General features: G+C 43.4%; 1 long non-coding RNA gene across 3 annotated transcripts; it reads right to left on the bottom strand.

Annotated features, from left to right (window-relative positions):
- Positions 1–736: 736 nt before the first annotated feature.
- LOC125538300 lies at positions 737–5,315 on the bottom strand. 3 transcript variants are annotated; one of them, XR_007296284.1, is made up of 5 exons: positions 5,240–5,315; positions 4,703–4,819; positions 3,253–4,609; positions 1,223–3,016; positions 737–1,126 (listed from the first exon to the last, which is right to left on the bottom strand). It is a non-coding gene; the product is annotated as an uncharacterized LOC125538300 (long non-coding RNA). The 3 variants fall into 3 exon arrangements; XR_007296285.1 differs by lacking the exons at positions 3,253–4,609; positions 4,703–4,819; positions 5,240–5,315 and having other exon boundaries at positions 1,223–1,257; positions 1,685–3,246; XR_007296286.1 differs by lacking the exons at positions 3,253–4,609; positions 4,703–4,819; positions 5,240–5,315 and having other exon boundaries at positions 1,223–1,837; positions 1,925–3,246.
- Between the last annotated feature and the right edge of the window lie 693 nt (positions 5,316–6,008).

The following is a 6,008-nucleotide window of genomic DNA, read 5'->3' as shown; positions in this document are numbered from 1 at the left end:
TTTGAAAAACAGAGTGCTCGTACTGATCCATGTGTGTGTCTGTACTGATTTATTTTTCATTGAGCAATTTTGGATGGTTCTAGAAAAAGATTACTTGAACTGATGGCCGTATGGGTTTGTACTGAGCGTGTCTTCATAGACTAGACTTTGCTTTGTTTTTTGGTATCGTTTTCCTCGTAAATTTTCAATGGTTTACGATATCATCATCCCTGAGCTTGCATGGTTTTACATCGTTGAACTGAATGGCATTTTTTGAAAAGAAAAATATATTGTGTGTTTCTTTTTTTAAAACTCTTAACATTTTTTTCAATGATGTACTGGACTTCTCTCATTCTAAGACTTGAACTTTTACCATTTGAATTTCCATGAGGTTTCTTTTTGTTTGAGTTTTTTTCCCAAAACTTATCAAGGACATCATGTTGAACTTACAACTTTTAATTTGCGAACTTGTTGTGTTTTTACAGTTCCAAAGCTAAGAAGCAGTAGGAGTTTCACCCAACAAAGGGGCTAATTACATAAAGCAGCTGCAGTAATATCACAGTCAGATCGATACCTAGCAGCAATAGTAGTGATTACCAACACACATACACATGAACTGATGACAAACTTGCACATGACCTGACAAACAAGAAAATACATCAACGGACAAAAAGAATGCAATACACATCCCCATGGCTAATGGCAGAGCTTTCTTGCATCTAGGTTCACCCGTTTACTGAAAGTAGAACTTCTCAGTTTTATTAATTTGGGCTGATGTTTAAATGTTCACCATTTTGGCCTACATGAGAATACTGAGAACAAAACAATATTTGCTTATTAAGTCATAACACACAACACTTCTTGTGCTATAGGAAAACACATAAACAGAGGGGAAATTGGACATAGAATCGCCAAGTAGGTGAACTGAAAAGCACACATAACATGTACTGAAAAAGAACAAAACATCCTTAGCGCTGCGTCGACCACCTGTGGCAAAGGTGAATGGCTCGCGGTGGTAGAGGCGAAGAACCTGATCACTGCGTTGTCGCACGACCTTGTGTGGCGGAGGTGAACGGCTTGTGGTGGCAAGGGTGAACGGCTTGAGCGTTGCGTCACCGAACGGCCTTGTGTTGAGGCAGTGAACGGCCTGGGCCATGAAGGTTCAAGCGGGTTCAAGATGTGGTGTTGAGAGGCTGTGTGGGACTATATTTATAGTGTTTGAATAAGTTCAGTAGCTGCTCACCATGCACACCTACTCAACTGCTTCATGCCACCATTCTTGCACAAACACAACAGCCACCAATTAGCACGCAAAAGTTCATGTAAAAAGAACAAGTTCGTGTACAGTAACATTGCATGTTCACAACGAAACCTAAAAAGATGTGTACTTTGAGATACTTCATTTTACTTCCCAAATACTTCATTTGTTTTGAAATATGAACTTCTATATTTATTTCTGTAGAACTCATTATGTTTCCCCATGACTCCTCCAGCAGGCTCCACTGTTTGCCACTAAAGCATAAGCCATGCCGTTGGAGTGGGACGCGTACACGCGGCAACAATGTTAGAAACTGGTTCTATAGAAAAGATTTTTCATTAAATGGCCACAGCTTTAAGTGGCTAATTGGAAGCAAAGTCATCTTATAAGTGGCTAATGGGTTAGCAAAGCTTTTGAAGAAAAATGGAAGCAGGGGCTAGCTAGCACCTTTGCACACCCCACGGCGTGATCCTTGGAGTTCAACCTGGAAATGGGATCGAAAAGGCTCACACGGCGCTCGGCGGCTATCGAGCGTCCTCCTCGGTGGCATTGCCTTGTGGTTGGCCCAGCGCCCGGCTCACCGACAGGCTTCAGTTCAGGCTAGATTCATCGAAAACATAAATGAAACATGTGTTCCTTTTCTATTCTTTGCAAATGAAGCTCCACTTTCGTTCTGTTTGAACTTACTTGGCATAAAACATAGTATTTGTTCTACTGTAAAAGAACATAAATGAAATGTCAGTATGAAAGTAAAGCTTATTATAAAAAGAAAATCTGGTTCTCAATACATAGATATGAGTGTTGAGTGTACAGGTTTCACAAAGGTAATCATGGCAAGATCCTACTGGGAACAAAACGAACCTATTTTAGCAATAAAATAGGTGAACTTATATGTGGGGCAGAAACTGAACTGAATTGAACACAAAAATAAAAATTGACCTAACTTGGTCACTGGAATAAGAACTGAACCAAACTAAATTCAGTGGTACATCAAACAGTGCCACATGATGCAAGAACATGATGTGGATGAAACTTCAAATCACCTTTTAGAGTAATTAGTGATCTAAATGGAACTGAGTTTCAGTCATACACTAATTTAGCTAAAAGCATGATGACAAATATGATCATTACTTGTTCTACTCTTTTTTTGTAAAGAAAGTTTTTATGTAACCCTCAGAACTCCTCATTTTTCAGTGATTGAACTATCAAGATAATTTGAACCTTCCATAGTTTCTTTCTCCGAAAAAAAGCATCATGCATAGTTGAAGTGTAGTTCGACATGAACTCCCTTGGAATAAACATCAAGCTATAACGGACTTCACCAAGCATCTACCACTGCGCCATTTGTGCAGGGCATGCACTGTACTATCAGAAAGGTGTACTTGTAATTCTCAAAGTAACGGAATAGGGGTACTTTCTCCTGTAACTTCTTCAATTCAAGTATGACGCACACATCGGTATTTTAAGCACTATGATTTTGTAGCTCACAGAAAAGACAGCATGAGATTTATTCAACAAAACACAAAAAAGTGAACAACAAAATATTTTTGATTTCACAAGTGATATGTAACTAGAGTAGCAAAGGTACCAAGCAAACGCACAATACTTTTGACTAACACGTGAAGTGGATGTACGCGTGCCTTGTAGCGTAGGGTTGTACTGACACACTCAGCATCAGGGGATTTCCAATTCGCACAAGATCGAACTGCACCAGTTCATTATGCGAAGGCCGGCTGCCTGGCTCGTCACCGTCGAACTGAACCCCACGCCCCTGTTGAACTGCTGAAATATTTTAGTACGGGTTAGATACAGTGCCAAACTTAGTACCTAAAAATCTCATCCCCAAATATGCATGTCAATCTTCACAGTTGGAAGTAATCTGAGCTATCTCAAAACATCAAACTGATACATACATGGAAGAACGAAAACGATACAAGCAATACAAACAATCAATATGAGGAGGAATCTCTAGATGAATAAGAACAGAGCATCAATAAGATTCATCAAATTCATACCAAAAATGTTGGATCAGGGGGGGAGCAAGGGGTGGCTTGCACACGACTCTTTATTGAGTGACCGGCGGCGAAACAAGAAGTTGGACTGAGAAAAGTATGACGGTCGTCGGGCAGAAACCATGATGACGACGACTGGATTGTTGAACGGATCCAAGGCAGAGCACGGGTGGCCTGCATGCAGAACTTTTCATGAACATGGACGGGGCATGCAGTTGTACTGCCGAGATGAAGATCCTTGACCCCGTTGCCCCCCCAGCCGCTGAGCGCAAGCCTTGGCATGGCAGTCGCGGGTGGCGCGCGGGAGGGAGGCGGCGGCTGGTGGCGCAGGGCGGGGCATGGAGAACGGTGTGGCACAAGGAGTGGATTGCGTACCATGCCCGGGGAGGCTGGTGGTCGGGGCGGCGGCGCAGTGGGGGAGGCTGGTGGTCAGCAAAAATTATGTACATCAACAACATTTGCACCACAAGAAAATGAAGCAGTAAATATACCATTTTTTTACATACAAGCATATGGAAAATCATAGAATCAACATAGTATACCCTGATATGTAGTTGCACTGACGCTCTAGGAATTTTAGAACAGAAGATGCACAGACTGGATGCACAAATAAATAAGGTATACATGTTTAGTGTCCAAGAGCGGTCGTGCCATGTATTCAGAATTTTCTCGCACCATTTGTCATACAGAGAAGTCATGTATGGCTATCAGGCACAACTTCTAAATATAGAAGGACCAGTAAGGGTCTCAGAAACCAACTAGGAGTACATAATTTCAATCAACTCGATGTTCATCGGTACTAGAATTACTGGACAAGAAGTTTAGATTTGTAACAGCACACGCACCAAACTTACAGATTTTTCATGACCTTATTTAGGTGACTGAAGACAAGCAATGAAACAGATATAATAACAAAACATTCACTCTCATACAGCTAGAGAGATGTAAACAAACTTTTTTTACTACATTGCTATGTTGATTCATGGGGCACTAGCTACAGTTATACATAAACTCCTTACCTTTTTCTCAGTGAAATTGTCGAATGGCTCATTTATTTTTCGTCCGAACTTACCACTTTTCTCAATTTGAACTTTTAGAATTTTGGTCAATGAACTTCAAACATATAAATATTCATTTTTTATCCATTTGAACTCCTATATAAACTCAATTATTTTTAGACATACGAACAAACATCCCCCTATTTCTCGACTTTGAACTCCTGTATATTTTTTTCTTTTAGCTTACGGTCTCTCGAGTCTGAATTGATGTACAACATCATCATCTGCTAAATTTGCTAGTCCAACATCATAATCTGGTCATGTCCCATCGAATCTCACTCCTATCTTGAGGAAGTAGAACTCTGCAATTTTTGGTCATGGACTGAAGATCTCATAAGTACAAAGGAACTGAAATTCTGTAACTTTTTGTCAATTCAAATGTAGATGGGCATTACCATGAGAGGAGTGTCTTTGTCGAACTCCGTGCCAAAGATCTGCAGCAGCCAGTCATGACACTTTGACTCAACCTCCATCAGCAGTTGCTCCCATGCACCCGGATCGCTGTCCTTAACCTGGCATACAGCATTATTAGAACCTGCAGGTTCTCCACACTTGCACTGAGATTTTTCTTCTCCCACTTTTTAACTAAATCAAACTTCCAAACTCGCTCTATGATAATGATTTAACTTGCACAATTCAGCCGTGGCATCAAGCAGCAACTAGAAGTAAACAATTTTTACAGCACTAAAAAAGTTCACAGCATCACATCAATAAGCACAATGGTGGATATCACAGTGATGCCGAAGAAGGCACATCTATCCACTAGCAGGGTTAATAATCATCCACCTCAAGTTGGAACTCCTGAATAAAATGAACAACAAAGCATAGTTGTGGGCTAAAGAAGTTTCAAGGAATGGTTCGGCTCAGCAAGCAGTAATACATGGGCTAGAATCAAAGCAATACATAAACAAAAAGAAAGAACACTACTGTACATGTCTATGGTGTATCCATGGCGAAGGAAGGAGCTGCCGGCGCCCAAAATGGTGCAATGAAGTCCAAGTTAGTTTGTTGTGGCAAAAAAGTTCAGAGATTAGGGGAGATAGACAGAAATCAATCAAAAATTGGTATGCTTTGGAAAAGAAGTTCAGACCATCTAGAATAATTGGTATGACTTGGATGGCGGCCAGCAGCCGGGACGAGGGAGGGAGGTCAGCATTGGGTCGAGGCGCCACATGCGTGGATGAGGATGGCGGGGCCGGGCATGCTGGAGAACGAAGGTGGCAAGTGGGTTGCAAACCTGTGCATGGAGGAGCTTGCGGCATCCGGCTGCGGGGAGAGAGGCGGCGTCCAGCTACGCAAGGAGAGAGGCGGTGGCCGGCGGCGCAGAAGAGGGAGGCGGTGGCCAGCAGCGTGGGGAGGGTGGCAGCGGTGGGGCGTGGGGTGGCCGACAGCATGGGGAGGGTCGCGGCGGCGGGGCGCGGGGTGGCCGGGCGACAACGGTGCGCGGGGTGGCTGGGAGGCGGCGGGGTGGGGTGGCCGGGCGGCTGCGGGAAGCGAGGTGGCCAGGAGGCGGCGGGGCGCTGGGCGGTGCCCGTCGATGGGGAGTGAGGCGTGCGGATAAGAGAGTGAGGGGACGAGGTGGCCGGGTGGGCCTCAGCGGGCTGGTCGTTTTTGCTCTAGTTTGTTTCTACGGGTCGGGAATTTGCGGATCGCTCCTATATAGGGCGGAGGGTAACAGAATAATATTCTGTTACTAGTAAC

This window comes from Triticum urartu, chromosome 2 (genome assembly GCF_003073215.2).
Source record: "Triticum urartu cultivar G1812 chromosome 2, Tu2.1, whole genome shotgun sequence".
Taxonomy (NCBI): Eukaryota; Viridiplantae; Streptophyta; class Magnoliopsida; order Poales; family Poaceae; genus Triticum; species Triticum urartu.
This window is presented reverse-complemented; position numbering and strand designations above follow the sequence as displayed.